The sequence below is a fragment of the Amblyomma maculatum genome, chromosome 1, assembly GCF_055883805.1.
Source record: "Amblyomma maculatum isolate TAMU_Amacu chromosome 1, ASM5588380v1, whole genome shotgun sequence".
Classification (NCBI taxonomy): domain Eukaryota; kingdom Metazoa; phylum Arthropoda; class Arachnida; order Ixodida; family Ixodidae; genus Amblyomma; species Amblyomma maculatum.
Genome location: NC_139344.1, coordinates 243,903,152 through 243,919,661, shown reverse-complemented (window position 1 = coordinate 243,919,661; position 16,510 = coordinate 243,903,152). Strand labels below are relative to the sequence as shown.

General features: G+C 46.8%; 1 pseudogene across 1 annotated transcript; it reads left to right on the top strand.

Moving 5' to 3' along the window:
* The first annotated feature begins 5,110 nt into the window (after positions 1–5,110).
* Positions 5,111–13,823, top strand: LOC146206097 (very long chain fatty acid elongase 7 pseudogene; annotated as a pseudogene). The gene is made up of 2 exons (XR_014703240.1): positions 5,111–5,185; positions 12,744–13,823. The product of XR_014703240.1 is annotated as a very long chain fatty acid elongase 7 pseudogene (transcript).
* The last annotated feature ends 2,687 nt before the right edge of the window (positions 13,824–16,510 follow it).

Genomic DNA, 16,510 nt, shown 5'->3' with positions numbered 1-16,510 from the left:
TGCGCATGCAGCCGCAGTTACTGCGCACTCGCCCGTGAACCTCCGTTCATCGATGTTCGTTGGCAATCGCCGCACAGCCATTTCACTTTCTGCTGGTTCCCGAGTTGAACACAGTCAGAACAGCTAGTCCGGCACATCAAAGTTAGTGCTCCCTGCTTCGCCGTTGATCGCACCGACAAAACTGTCTCAAAGCAAGCGCATCACAAAGAACACAGCCATTTTCGCTCTACTCAAGTTGTCTGGTTTCTCTCTGCGCATGGCGCTTCGCCATTCGAATGGCATTCTGCACATGGGCAACATCCCCACTTTAGTCTTGTTCATGATGTAAACCACACTCACCGCTGATATCAGTGATGATGCAAAATATGTCTGCCGACCAATAGGAGCGGCGCTAGCTTAGAGGTTGAGACTCGCTTTGTATTGAGAGCGTTACAGAATCCCCCCGGTCTGTTTCACTTGCAAGGTGCAAAACTTTATTCCGGTTATCGCATATCTGACCTTATGTGTCCACCACATCTGAGGCCCCAGTATGCTTTCAATAATGTCATGCCCATTTTGGCACTTGCCGACGAATGCAAGCTGCCAAGCCGTGCTCGCTGATATAACGAACGTGGCAAGGATGACGATTCAGTACATCGGCGCGTATGTGATGTGGTGAGATGCACGTCGCCATAGTTTTGCAAGCACACGAAAAGAAAGTAAAAGAAAAAGCCAGTGGCGTGGCCTCCATCGCGTATGCACTTTTACAGACGGCAGCGCAAATCAGCGATACTAACGCCAAAAGCGGAAGGTAAAGCCGCGGCCGCCTGCGAGCCACAAAAAAAGCAGTGCTGCCAGTTTGGCCACGCATGCCCCACTCCGGTGTCTCGAACCAGGTGTTATCGCCAGAAGTGGCGCACGTAGCTCCGAGCGGCCCGGAGCACGCAGTTCGGCCGTTCTAGGCATGCATTTTGCCTTCTTTATTGTGCAATCACTCCGTACTTGTGCGGTAACCATTTCTTTTCTTTCTTTTTCTTTTTTTTTTTTTTTGAGAAGGTGCACTAGGTCGGGTGGGTGAGACGGACATAAAGGGTAGAGACGAGCAAACGAGGTCAAGTATCGACTGAACGAACGAAAGAAGAAGATAATTGGAGGAGGTATATATATTTTTTTTTTTTTTTTTTTTGGCGCCAATGAGGCAGTTCTTACCTGTGGAACAGGTTTGAATAAGGCGCGAGAATAGTTTTGTAATGCAATGTGCACAAACGGTGTAGAGTTCGTTGTTTCAAGAACGAATAGTTTCAAAGTGTTTTCTCAGGATACCCTGAACCAAATCGCCGCATAAAGTAAATCCTTGTGCGCTCGGAAATGGGCTGCTCAGTGAAGAAAGGATGGATCGAGTCATCCAGTGGCAGCCGGAAGAAGAAGCGCACTTTGTAACGGGTCGGAATTGCGCCCCTACCTACATATTCTACAACGTTCTATGGCGCCACAATACTAACCGTAATGTCGCCGGTTGATTTTGCGTCCACGGCGTGTGCATTTGAATAAATAAAGAAAATGAACTTATATCAGCATTTACGAACATGCCACTGGTAGTCAGGCTATAGAAATTAATCCGAAGTTGCCTTGCGTATACGATATGCGTCATAGACCGCGACATTACCCTACGGTGAAACAAACTGTCCTTGCGCAATTACCTGGCTTTTCGGCTTTCAATAAAAGGACGAAACAAAGCACGAAATGACGCCACAAATCGCTTCTTGTGGCAATCATGTAACCGATGTTAGGAGGTATCGGATAACAGCAAAAAGGGTACTTAAGGTTATCCATTCTTTGAAGCACAACGTTACTTCATAGCTTGCACGAAGACTGAAACAAGCGAAATGCTGTCTGTCCGGATTTATAGAGCCTAATTCGCATTGCGCATGTTGCATCGTTCGTACGTTACCTATGAGAACCGTGATGCATTCCGAACCATCGTCCCCCGCAACACAGGAGCCAGACAGAAGCATGTTTCGCCGCACCGTACCGAGATAGACACTCGTGCCTCCAAAGGCCGTGCCCCATTCTTGCTTTCCGATCGGTTGCAGTGAATACGATGCCTCGTGCATTCCGCTTGCTTGACCCGCTCGGCCCAGCGAAACCCGCTGACATTCACGCGTGCCATGTCATCTTTGTGGCGCCCCATGTTTGACATCGGTCATGCCCGCCCATATATTTAGCGTGGGAATTAAGGTTGACACCCACTGAAACGGTTCGTGCCGTTCGAGCACGCCTTGGGGGATCTTTTGCACATTTGATAACAGGATTTTCTTCATGTTCTTCCTTTCCAAGCATTGTTAACGGCAGTACCGCACCAAACTCTGACACCATCGCTTCCCGTGTCTTCTTTCTTCCGTTTCAATGTTTCTGACCCCACTACTTGCAGTGGCCACCGCCGTACAACGCCCTCGGTCGTCGTCGTCGAAGACCACGAGAGCTCTCTCCGTGGTCCGATCTTAGCAGGATTGTACATCGGAGCGAATGGGCATGCGTGGATCCGTGGCACCTTATGACGGTGGATTCTTCCTCAACTCTCCTTGTCCCACCCAATGTTAGGCCAAAGGCAAAGAAGAAATTCTCGCTGATCACGTCAACTTAAAAGAGCCACAAGACGGGCAGTGCATTTCGTTGTCTCAAGGCATTGATTTATTTGTGATAAACAAAGCGAGCGCTGGTTATTGCCCTTTAGTCTAGTATGCTTAAATATGTAAAAAAAACAACAACCAAGCTTGAGGCAAGAAGACAGGTGAATGCTGGCGCTCTCACAGCCGCTTTCTTTTGGCCTTCAGCCTTTCTTTCTGCGCTAGTTTAAGTTATGAGCTCTATCAACTCACTCAGTAAGACATAGTTTATTGGTGTTACATTCGAAATTTGTTTCTCTGTGTATAAATAAAGATTTGTGCAAATTTGCTTTAAGAGCTCAAAAAGCTCGTTTACTATATATATGGTAGGTGGCTGCAAACTTATTCTAATAATTGTAAAGATACACTAAGCACCCCCTAGCTACAGCGGTGACCCTGTAGTGTCGTCGCGCTTCTAGTCCCGAGATCGCTGATTTTCCCGGCCGCATATCGGGGAGGCGAAATGTGAAGGAGCACGTTTGCTGTGCTCAAGCACAAATTCGCGCCCAAATGCCTAAATATTTGCGGTAACAGCAAGTGGCAAATGAGATTGGCATTAAATCTGTTCCTTTTTTTTTATTATTCCTCTCTTCACCAGTCTCAGGCATGGTCTTTTTTTCGCCTAAGGAGGTAAGGATCGCAGTTCATATTCTTTTGAGATGAGGCTGAAAATAAGGCTAGCGTGCAGCGAAACCACTCCTCTGCCACGCAGACAGCGCGAAGCTCTTGGAGCCTGCAACGACCCCAGCACCATCGGATGGCCGAGCTGAAAAGTGTGCCATTTCCTATGCACGCTTTGAATCGGGAACTTGAAAACTAATCTAGTAACATTGACCTAACCTTCGTCGACCAGCCCTCTCTCAAATCGTCTCTCGTACTCCCTACCTCCTTTCGTGGCAGCCCTCTCGAAACCGGAGCATAAATAGCGATCGCACTTTTTTTCGCTCGCAAGAGTCGCTCAGCTAAGACATCTCGGGCGACTCGCCGATTGCGGCATAGGAGCCTCGCCCGGTAATCGGCCAGTGCGTTCGTTCTTTTCGGCACTCTTTTGCTGTCGCCTGCTGTGGATTGCTGCAAAAAGAGTGGGTATGAGAGAACGCCAGCATGGTAAGTAGTGCTATCCTCTGTATCCCACTCCTTCGTTTACTCGTCCATGATCGATCATCTTAATTAGCTTTCTCGTCGTTTTCGTCTTCGGAAGGTCTCGCCCTCTTCGCATAGCTTTGAAATAGAAGTTAACTATTCGTACTTCCTTGATTAGTAATTTCTAGATCTATTTGCAACACACACTTATTTTATGGAGCATATCTTTCTGGCAGTTAACCAGTGTAACCGACGTGGCTTCAAAGCGTTCAGGTCTAGCCTCTGATCAGCGAATTTTCACTCGGACGTTTGGAAGAAGCGGCGAGGCATCCTTGCCCTTAGCACGCCTCGGCGATATGAACGACGCGTCCCAACGCGCAACTCAGCAACTTAGCGATAGCCTGTACCATAAATAATATATAAGATCAAGCTTTCTTGAGTCGGTCAGGTTGTTCTTATCAGACTTTCCTCTTGGGCAGCAATATATCGCGCTGCCCGCATTGTCTGTGTCTACCTACGAGTAGCATGCACTGTTTAAGCATGGTCTTTTCGTTTTTGACTCCATTTAAATGTACAGGGTCGTCCACTTCTAGCTAGAACACGGTCACTGCTTTTAAAGCAACATTGTATCTGACGCAGGCAGATATCGATGCAAAGCGATGCAAGCACACAGAGACACGGATGTGCTGCTTCACATGGCCAGCCACTTTAGATTACTGCGTGGCCGGGTCGGATGCAATGACACCTTGAAAGCAGTGACCGTGTTCTAGCTAGAAGTGGACGAGGCTGTACATACTTGATGCTCGTACGACAGCATGCCTTAGTTTTTATATCGGCTTCTTTGCAATCTACTGGACTTTTTACTCTTTGAACAAGCCACAAGATGCAATGATTTTGTACCTTTTTTGCAAGGACCATAATGCACTATGACGTCGCATTAATTCATTTTTAAATTTTGCCTGGCAACTTTGCATTAACTCTGCAGTCAAGCGCTGAAATCGGAAAAGTTTACTCATATGAACGCCAGAGATATTAATCATAGGAGAAGAAACTTCAGCTGCCTTCAGCTTCTCTAGGAAATTTGCTTGCTTTCTGTGCAGATATTCCCGATTCTCAACCCTAACGCACCTTGTACGGTATTTCGTGTTCTCATAAAGAACTCCTCGAATCACGCCTCTTCTCTCTTAGCTGTAGCCGGTGGGCGCTGGTTTCAGCTATCCATCCTGCTTGCATTTTCGTTACGACCTTTCGAATATTACGAACGGTTCATGAACAAAATTTATTTTGTCTCCAGGACAGATCGTGAAAATATTTTGCTTACTGTATTTTGTAATTTCTAAGCTTACATTTTGTTTTAATGTGTTTTTAATTGTTGTTTTCCAGAGGAATCCAGTCTGCACACAGGAGGAGGGTCGTAGCTAAGTCTGGCTTCCTACTGAAAGAACAAAAGATATATCGTGAGTGTTGAACGAATTGTTTTGGGATTTTCTGCATTCACGCGTGGTTAACTTGCAGACCGAGATATGAACTAAGGGGCGCTGCTAACCTTACTAGACCCCGTGTGTTTCGCTTTGAACGTTGCCGAAGGAGTGGTTCACATTTTCTCTGGAAAAACTGCGTCGGTAAATTCTGTCACAGAGACATATTACTTGTAATGTGGACTTCACCGTAAAACGCTGTTACCGTAAGGTGACGTTTTCTTTAACTAACTAGGTTAAAGCACACAAACTTTTTCAGATTTCTAATTTCACCCTAACTTTCAACTTTACCAGGTGTCTCGGGGAAGGTGAATGCAGTTAAAAAAAAAAAAGAAAAAACATGACATTAGCTATTATGTTTCTTCTGTCGTAATAGTGTTGCAGGCGTGGTTACGGATCCACCGTATATAAAGCATAAAGATGTTTCTAAAGTAAATAATTGAAATGAAACTAATGTCTAAACCGTTCGATTGATGGCCGCCACTGCACGCAAGATTTAACCGTACTCTCCAGGTATAAACCAAATTAATTGTTAAGTACGGCGAGAAAAAAAAAAAGACACTGTGCCCGCTTCATTCTGTTGAATTTAGCGAGTCTGCGCACCTCCGAAGCGAAACTTAAGGGGCAAAGGGTATTCTGATTCCGTGGCACGCGTTTGTGGTGCGGCCATTCCTCAGATTGATGACGGGTAGCAGAAACACAAGGTTAATAAATTTTGTCCGAACATTCTACAACTCGTCATTTATCTAAGGAGTGGCCGCACCCCAAACGCGTGTCACGGAATCGGAGTAGTAAAAACGCGGTGCTGCCGCACTCGTGCAGCGCGGGTAGAAAAACGAGACGAGGCTGGGGGCCACACCAAGCCCACCTGCCCTAACCGACCATATCTAAAAGGGATTTAACCATATCCTAGGGAATAAAGTTGTTTCATTCATTCGGAGAGGGAGGTTTGAGACAGAGAGAGGGAAAGCGCGCGGGCAAGACAGAATGAACGTGGGGAGAAGGAAAAGAAAGCGCGTGGGGAGGAGGAGTAAAATGTTCCCAGATGAACGTTGTGCGCGGCGCGAAAATTAAACTCAACTCATGTAACAGCACATTCTCCGTCTGGTTATATACCACTATATGGTGTTTCAGTCCTCGCGCGGAATGAGCAGGACCGTTTCAGTCACGGGATGGAGGAATGTCTTTATCGCTACCCGTGTTGCATTTTGATATCAACCTTTTGCACCTTGCCGTCAACACTTGTGATAGCGTTCACAATGAGTCTCATGGGCCACTCGTCGCGATGAACCTGGCTATCCCTCAGGAGCAAGGTGTCGCATGTCTGGAGATTACGAGTTGGGTACTGCTAATTGCGACGACACTGTAGCGTAGTAAGGAACTCGCGTCGCCAACAGCACAAAAACGAGTCGGCCAGCCACTGAACTCGCAGCCACTGCCATCGGTATATATCCTTGTCATTGAAGTCTGGTGGCACTGTGTTGCCGCTGACCTTTTGGGTCAGAAGCATTGCAGGACAGAGCACTTACCAGCATTAGGGATCTGTTGAAACAGGAACGAGGGGTCTCGCATTTATTATTCCTGAGACTTCTGCCAAGAAAGTGACCAAGACCTCGTGACCACTACAGCGTCTCTCATAGCCTGAGTCGCTTTGGGACGTTAAACCCCATAAACCAAACCAAACCAAACCAAACCAAACCAAACCAAACCAAACCAAGACCTCGTGCTTAAGGCGACCAGGGGCTTTCTCAAAAAGCATGGAATCCGAAATTCGACGTGCAACTCCGATCATCCTATCCCACGCTCCACTAATGTGCGAAGCGTGATGGGGGTTGAATGCTCATATGCACCCATGGTTCGACAAGAATGTTCCCAGCTTCTCGTGGTCTGGACCACTGGCCTTTAGTTTTAGTTCGAAGCACGCTCCTACAAAATTTGTCTCGCAATCAGACCTCAGTTGCTTTGCCGGGCGTCTTATGGCAAAGAATCTTCGGAGAGCGTTAATAAAACTTGAGGTATCCATGGTATCGATTACTTCGATATGAACAGAGCGAATGCTCATGCAAGTGAAGAGCACGGCCCAACGTTTGCTGTTAGCCTCGCCGCCTCTGGTACGACGGGACGTCACTGGCCAAATACATCCAGTCCGACATAAGTGAACGGTGGCTCGGTGCTTAGTCTTTCTGGTGGCAGGTCTGCCATCTTCTGCTGTAGCTGTCTCCCTCGGAGTTTGCAACATGTAACACAATTGTGTATGTAGAAAGCAATGTGGCGCTAAGCTCCGACGATCCAGAACCCAGCTGCTCTGACTGCTCCTTCAGTGAAGTGGCGTCCTTGATATTTCACCAGCTCGTGGTAATGTCGTACAATCAGGGTGGTGACGTGGTGTCGCCCCGGCAAGATGACGGGCTTCTGCTGGTCGAAGTAGGTGGCCCTGTCGAGGCGGCCACAAATTTTCAAAAGGCCGTCGGAATCAATCCGTAGTTTCAGCCTCCACAGAGAGCTTGACCTTGCTGCAAGCTCTTGAACTCTCCTGAATAGACTTCTTTCTGCATAGATAGAATAATGACTGCTTTCGCTTGAGTCAGGTGTTCTGCGGAAGGTCGTAGTTGGTGTGATGAGTTGTTAAGGGGACACGCCGCCGACACATCGTGAGATGTGCTCTGAAATCTGCTCGCCAGACGTATGACCGCTCGACCCGAAAACTGTCGAGTTCTTTCGCATTTACGCAGGTTGCGAGAACATTCGCCTAGGGCCGCACCTCCATGTCAGGACCAGCATCAACCAGGTCGAACTTGCTATCAAATACCCGCGTGCAGTGTTCTTGATGATACACGAACTCCGGGTCTGTTAGCTAGGTTTATTGTGCCATTTGGGCTGCAGGCATAAACCTTTTTCCGAGATCCGCAGGATTCATGTCGAGCTTCTGATGCGTTCCATCCTGTTACTGACATACACGTAAAACCTTCGGGTCTCATTATGTATGTAGCCTACGACCGCCTTGCATTCGGTATAGAAGTTTACAGCATCAAGTCCCATGTCCATTTCACGATTGATGAGCTCTGCTAGCTCTGCTGCCAACACTGCACCGCAAAACTCCAGCCTTAAGATGGTGTGTTCCGGATGCGGTGCTAGCTTAGCCTTTCCGACGACGAACCCGACGTAGCACGTGCCATGTGGATATATCACTATGAGGTAAGCTACTGCAGCCACAGACTTCGTTGATGCATCTGAGAAGGTGTGCAGTTCGTTGCGCTGTGCGGTGGTGAGTGAGGTAGGGACATATGTGCGAGGTACGGCCAGCTGCTCGAGTATTGTAAGGAGGCTTTAGTCACCCATGTGTTTCTCTTGTTATCAGGAAGTGGGCAGTCCCAGTCGCATGTCTCAGCGACTAACTCTCGGAGGAGGTAATTCCTTTGGATTGTGACTGGAGCAACAAACCCAAGTGGGTCATACAGACTGCTGACTACTGAAAAGACACCGCGCCGAGTGAATGTTTTTTCTTGGAGTCGTGAATGTGAAGACGTCTTTCGTCAGGTTCCAAGAAGATCCATCAAATCCTTTGCGCAGTCTCCCTCAGGAAGTGCTTCCAAAACGGCTGGGAAGTTAGAGGCTACTTTGTGGAGCGTAAGGTTTGATGCTGCCAGCATTTGTTGTGTGCGGCGTATCGAGCTGATGGCTTCTTTGTCTGTAGAGAGATACTTCAAACTATCGTCGATATATAAATCTCGACGAACTGCCTGACGTGGCTGCCAAACTCTTCCTCCCGTTCTCGTGATGTTCTTCGAAGCCCATAGGTTGCAACTGCTGGTGAAGGGCTATTTCCAAACACATCCGCCTTCATTCGGTACTCCACTACGTGACCTTGGATGTCGTTATTGCCGAACCACATAAATCTTGGATAATTATGATGATCGTATCCCACCAGGAAGCAGTAGAATATGTGCTGAATGTCCACGGTTACGGCCACGGGTTCTTTCTGGAATCGGGTGAGCATTCCAAGTAGGCTGTTCATCAGGTCTGGTCCAGTAAGCAGCTCATTGTTCAGTGACACGCCCTTAAACTGTGCACTGGAGTCGAACACGACTTACGTTTCCCTGGGCTTTCGCGGGGGCAAACACCAAAGATGGGGAAGTACTAGCATTCTTCTCCATTTCGAAGCGGTCGGGCTTCCTCGGCATGGCCGTTCTTGAACATATTGTCCATGAAGTTCGTGAATTGTTCCCTCACTTCTGGTTTCTTCTTGAAGGTCCGTTGGGAAGAAGCGAGACGTGTCTGGGCCAGATTCTTGTTATTCAGAATCCTAGGTCGTGGGGAACGGAAGGGAAGAGGCGCTACCCAACTGTTCGATTCGTCCCGTGAGAACTCGCCGTCCATTATCTTCAAGAACTTTCGGTTCTCCATGGAAAGAGAAGGTCTGTTGCCATCCTTCGTAGTCTGGAACATCGTTTCTGCGATTCCATTATAGCTGTCGCTGGTAACAGCGGGCTGAGCAGGTTGGAAGCAGTATGTCAACTCTAGAGTGCTTGCGAGCTTCGCCTTTACCAGGAGCTGATTCTGGCATGGCTCAAAAAGGGAGGGACGTCCATTTTTGAGGACGTTTGTCTTGAAGTTGTTGACAAAGTTTGGTGTATGGCTTCGACTTATGCAGGCATTCCCTGCGATTACCCATCAATGGTGCATCAGCTGGCCCATTGCGCTGTTACCGAACCCTGTGTATCCTGAGGATGTCTCTCCCGAGGAGAAGTAAAATTTTCGCCTGAGTCCAAGCAAGGAATGAATCCAGCTACAGCTCTGAGATGAGGGTGATACAATGTAGCATCCAGTGTAGGAATCTCGCTCCTGTTGTTGGGCATCTCGTTGAACTCAATGAGTTTCGGTAAGGGCAGCTTCAAGGAGCCGTGAATGGCTTCAATGAGAAATCCGGATGCCCTTCTTCCAATTGCATCCGTAATTTCAGCACACGTATTTAGAGTGTAAGAACAACTTTGTCCATTAAGACCGACAATGTCTAAGAACTCCGTTCTTTCAAGGGACCTGTTGCTCTGGTCGTCTAGGATGGCATACATTTTTGCAGTCATGTGAGGCTGGCTCGGAAGACTGACATTAACCAAACAGATCTTTGAGCACGACTTTTCACCGTAGCCTTGACAGCACACTTCTGTACACCTGGACGATACTTCAATTGAGGAATCCTTGTCTCCTCTGGCGTCTTCAAGTCATCTATCTTGGGAATGGCCGCACCCCGAACGCGTGCCACAGAATCAGAATAAAGGGCCTCCCTGACTTCACTGTCTCAGCCTTCCGTTTCTACACACAGTTGTCGTCAGCTGCTCTCAGGAGCACTGAGCGAGCATCGCTATCACCATGTTTCGGGAAACTGCTTGCTCCCGATTCGATCAGGCAGCTGGGAGTTGATTCTTCAGCACCAGCGCCGAACGAAAACGGGCATCGTCACTGTTTGGGGGACCTGTCCAATAATATTCGCACGAAAAGCCTACAGCTATTTATCATCATAACACATGACTTGTACCATATCATCCAAAACTTGTATCCACCCCTTATGTAATGCCCCTCAAAAGGGGTTTTTAAGGAAATAAAAATGAAATGAAATGATCACAGGCAGGGTTCCGAGAGGCCGCCAAGGGGCCTGATGGGGCCGCCATCTGAGGACACGGTGGCGCTAGGGTCCCTGGTGGCGCTAAGTGCATGGTGTCCTCGTGCTTGCTTGTCTAACGTCAGCTGTGTGACAAAACGAAAGACGGAGTGAGTTTAGCCACAGGCGTGGGTTTGCCCATTCTGCTTCGGTTCCCAGGTATACAACTGCGTAAGTAACCATCCCGCAGCGGAAGATATTTTTTCTTCTGGTATTTAACAGTGCAGTTAGGATATTTGCAGGGCACGCTTCAGTCTTGCATGCGCAATATCGTAAATCCGATGGTTGGAAGTTACTTTCATAATCCGCGAGTAAATACTTCAGAAATTACTCTTTTATGCGATATTATAGCGTACTTCCGCAACACTAAGTAAGGACAGAAGGAACACTCCAGCTGACATGTTTTTTTTTTTTTTTAACAATTTGAGTCCTCGGTGTATAATGAATCCTGATGTACACTATGAAGGAAACCGGCTTGCTCTCTGTGTGTGCGTCGTATGCATTCGCGATAGCATACCGGCGACCGGTAGTAGGAAAGCCTCCTTTTTATCGAAGTGGCACGCGCGACACACGCTTATCACGATAAGAAGTCAGCGAAGGCGGCACGCTGAGTCCCACACGTGTCGTGGTCACTCAAAAACACCGGCTTCTGTCTTCTTTCTCGACATCATTTAATTGGGCTTCGAGTCAATCACTCTAAACTTCGAGTAGCCAATTTGCTGTGATGTTCGCATCGAAGCTCAGGGCGTAAGAAGTGCGCTGTAGCGCGATTTGTTAAGGGAGTTTTCACATCACGCCGTCATGTCATCCAAACTTAGTTTTCTTATGTTTTCTTTTTTTCTTTGTATTTCCCTTCAAAAAATGCTGAAAGGCAGCACGCTGGCCGGTGGTTCGAAAAGCTATCTCAGAGATACGCACAATCACGCCTCATTGAACATTCCGTCACAATTAACCTTCGATGCCTACAGGTACTTCAGTGTGCTTACATTTAACTTGCAGCTTTTGGCATCGATTTCCCCAACGAGCGATGGCTTCTCAACTACCTACATCAAAGGAAACACCCCTGTTCTCGGGCGTTAGTTGAGTTGAGTTGTATGCTACAGGTGGGATCAGCCTTGCTTATTCTGAGGGCAATTGCTCACCATAGAATCACTTATGTATTAAGGAAAAATCCTAATACCTGTGAAATCTGCCCCACTATCGGGCGTTACTCTGCTACTTTGCTATTTACATTCCTTATTTTTTCATACCTGATGCGTTGTAGTCTTCTTCAACAGGCACAAGGAAATACAAAGCCAAAATGGACATATGTGGCCATGTTCGTAAAGGCTGCAGCCAGTTTATTTTTTGTGTTTGATATCTTCCTTTCAGGTATAGGTTTCTAGGCTTGTGCGCAATGCTGAACTCCTACAAATATCGAGCGAGTATGCTCTTTGAGCGCAGCTCAACCAAACCGAACTGTCTCAGGCTCTCACTTCTTAATCAGAGTTTGCTGCGAGCGATTTTCATTAGAAGATAGTGAGGTAGAAGGCACTTGTAACGCTTTACCTATCCGCAGTAGAATACCAACGCGTTTCTCTGTCACAGTTTTTTCGCTTATATATTGCTGCCTAAGCTCGATGGCCAGAGTGCGCAGCGAGACAGATGCCCATGTGCAGCTCGATGCGCTAACGCCTGTTAAAAAACTCTACGTAATTCAAACTAAACGGAGGCCCTCCAATGTGCGGAGCTTTCTCAGCCTGTGTGTCGCTTCAGGGGCGCGTCCAACCGCACAATTAATTCTTATTTTTAGCGTATACGTAAATGAGTGTACACCGGTGGGCAATCAGTAGAAGAGCGCTGTTGAGTAATGAATAATTTCCATTTTTTTTTTTGGCCCAGATTCTCAATGGCGAGCTACGTTATGGACTTGATCAAGCAGCTCAAAGAGCAAGCCGACCCCCGCACCAAGGACTTCCCTCTGATCGGAAACCCAACCATGGTGATAACACTGATCGCCGGTTACCTGTACGTGGTAATGGTGTGGGGCCCCCGGTACATGGAAGATCGCAAGGCTTACGACCTCAAGCATGTAATCATGACCTATAACGCCTGCATGGTACTGATCAACATATTTTTCTTCTACAAGTTCCTCAGGCACACGTATCTGGGGGGCGGCTACAGCTGGGTCTGTCAGGGCATCGACTTCCACGACCCCGAATCGGTCACCGTTGTCACATATTGCTGGTGGTACTTCGTAGTGCGGATCCTCGACTTCGCCGACACGCTTTTCTTCCTGCTGCGAAAGAAGTACAGCCACATCTCCTTCCTCCACGTCGTGCACCACTCTCTGGTCGTCTGGAACGGCTGGCTCTTCATGACTTTCGGCGCCGACGGTCAGAGCATCATGGGTGTCTCCATCAACTCTTTCATTCATATCATCATGTACAGCTACTATTTCCTGGCGGCTCTGGGGCCCTCTGTGCAGAAGTACCTGTGGTGGAAGCGTTACGTCACTCGCTTGCAGATCATACAGTTCACTGTCTTCATCGCCCTCGCCGGCGTGCCTCTGATCAAAGACTGCGGCTACCCTCGCTCCCTGACCTACCTGGCCGCGGCGCAGTGTTTTTTCTTCTTGGTGCTGTTCTTCAACTTTTACATCCACACCTACATCAGGTCAAAGCGAGGCGAGGGGAAGTTTTTCTGCGGCAACTACGAGGCCACTTCCCAAGCCACCCTCCCGTGCAAAGAAAATGTCAATGGAAAGGTAACCGACTGTGGTACCGTGACCAGCAGCGTCTTGAACGGCAATGGAGTCAAGAGGCGGGAAGCCAAGTTATGCGGCTACTAGAATGAAAAGAAAGTGAGCGATGGTACGAACTTTGCTTTCCGTGCTCGGGAGACGATGCGCGCTTTCAGTGAGCTCTGCATCTAACCTCTTTTCGCCTCCTTTTTCTCCCATTTTTTTTTGTTTGGCTGGTGGTGTATAACTCCCACTGAAAAATATTTCTGGCTACGACAGAAATATTTTAATAAAATAAAATAAGTTAAGTAAGTTACAGTCGACGCAGCCTCTTCTATGACCGCTCGTTCCCTGGATTTAGCGTCGGAGTAGCCATGGTTGGCGTGAACCGACAGTAGTGACCACTGGGCGGAAAAGCATTGATATTGAAAGAGGAGCCTGTAGTGATAGCGGATAATGAAACGAAAGGTGGTTGTCACGGGGACCAGTTGGAGGGCGGTCAGCATGGAAGGAAGAGGGTGTATAGCGAAAAGAGATGAATGCGTAGCCCGAAGGTGGTTACAGTGGAAAGAAACGGAAGGAAGGCTTTTTCATGGAAGGAGCATGTTATGTGGGTGCGAGAAGTACTCGGCGCGTGACAGCATCTAAAATGTCAGTAATAAGTTTGGCTTTGGATTGACTTTCTTATAAGGCAGGTCAAGCAACGCCCCGTGCACCGCCTATAGGGGCTAAAGTCACTTTTAATAGGGGCGCCACTGAAAACCGCCTAGCGGTCATTTTGAAAAGTCTTTCTGGGATACGAGTTGCGGCTGCTCATACGTCGCTGCTAGGAATGGCGATGTTCGCGGGGGCAATTCTTTTTTTCAGCTCCTGCCGATTTTGTTTATGGCGGTCTGAAGCATAAAGTTCAGGTTGTCCTTTGCGCAGAGTTTGAAATATTGATGATGCTGCAACCGTCTGGGTGAATTCTCGAGACTTTAATGCAATTTTTCAAACGGTCCCGCGTCGAAGAAAATTCGTCGTCGTTCGCCGTGAATGAAAAATTTCGATTATGAATTCAGGAGCAGTTTTAAATGTTCAGATTAACGCTAAACTACTCAACAAAGTTCCGTAACTGAAGGAAGATAATGAGCGGAACTGAAAACTGAGTTAACTTTGAGTGGGGTGTAACTCGATCCCAGGACCTTCGCGTTGCGAGACAGACACACGCTCGTAGATCGCGAAGGCTCGCGGTTTCAAGCTCAATAAAGGAAGAATTACTGGATTCGCAATGCGAGCGGTGTCCGACAACGCAATCACGTTCTGATATTAATAGGCGATGCTTTAATAAGCGCCCCGATGTTTAAAGCATCCCTTACGGGAGCCAGGTCCGCATGGACACCATGCATAATTCTATGAAAATAATATTTTTTTTTTTTTACTCCTCTGTGATGTGATACTTTTTGCCTATTGTGCTGCTGCTGTATATTGTGCTGCAGTAGTTTTGTTTTAGGTATCTTCCATCATTTTTCTTACTGATCCTTTTCGGGACTAATATAACCTGGTGTAGTGACGGGCGTACTGTGCATCAGTCTATAGGTTCTCTAACATTTTTCTTTTGTTTTTTTTTTTCTAGGCTATATCTTTCTTGCTCTTCCTCTCTTCCTTGCGACTGGTTTATCAGCACTATCATTTTTTTTTGTTCCATTCTTCTGCTCCATATAATTTTTTTTCTCTTGGTGTACTTTTGTGAACCTACCATTACAATGCCGTAGGAGACTGCCAAGCTCTATTTGCCACCCCATTTTATTTCTATTTCATTTTTATTTGCTGACTATCCTGCTAGTTGTTTTAGTCGCTTCTCTTTCTTCCTATGTTTTTGTGTTCTGTACTTTTGTCTCTCTCACCGCACTGTCTTTGTCATTTCTTGTGTATCCGTTGAGGTTGAGAGGTTCAGGTTGTTGCTAACTACAGGCGGGATTAGACTTGCGGGCTCTGCCGACAGTTTGTATATCCATTGTTTTGCTGCTTGTCTTTGCTTTTCCGGCTCTGTTTCCTGTTTTATGTCTTGTTTCAGGTCTGGCTGCTACCTTCTGGGCGTTTCTTTCTTTCTTTCATATTTTTCTTTAGGCCAGCGTAGACCATCTTGCGACTCGAACCTCGTTTTCTTTTTTCTTTTTATTGTTATTATTATTGTTTTGATTTTTGTTTTTAAGAAAACTTTTTTTCATTCTTGAGCTTTTTGTCCCTTTAATTTCTTTTTAATTGGCTTCAAGCTCGGTAAAGTTTTGTTGGTACAGGCAACCTCTCCTTTTTTTTTATGTTTTTGTTAGTTTTCGAGATGACAAATAAAATGGCTAAAATGGGCTTAGCCGTAACGATGGGTTGGATCGCGGCGATGACACGTTTTATAGCCTATGCAGACGGAAATGGGTAAAACGCGACAAAGCGAGCGCAGGCAATCTTCGCTTCGTGGAGCTTGTGCTCTTAGGTAAAAGGAAAAAATATTTAGAGATGCTGCTCGTAACAAGCGCCGCTCATAAACCATTAAATGCATGCACCGTGCGTTTGGAGCACCGCGTTTAATTCATCAAATTTTGTACCTGACGCTCATCATATCCGTCTTTACTTTGCACTCAGGTCCTATTAATGCTTTCGAAAATTAAGTGCCATAAAAGTATGCGTGCACTACACTAAATAAATGAACTGTTTACTCATTAACCAACATATATTATTTTTTCTGTACTCAAATGATAATACTACCGATTTTCTGAAAATTCACCATGATGCGTCGATACTATTTGAAATGCTTTCATATCGAAATATGAGACAAGAATGACGAGCGATCTGCTAACACGAAGTGATCTTGAACAGTACGATCTAGGTCGTATTTCTTGCTTAGGTCGGACGAGTGATTTTTTGTAGTGCATTTTTTATAGCTTTAGAA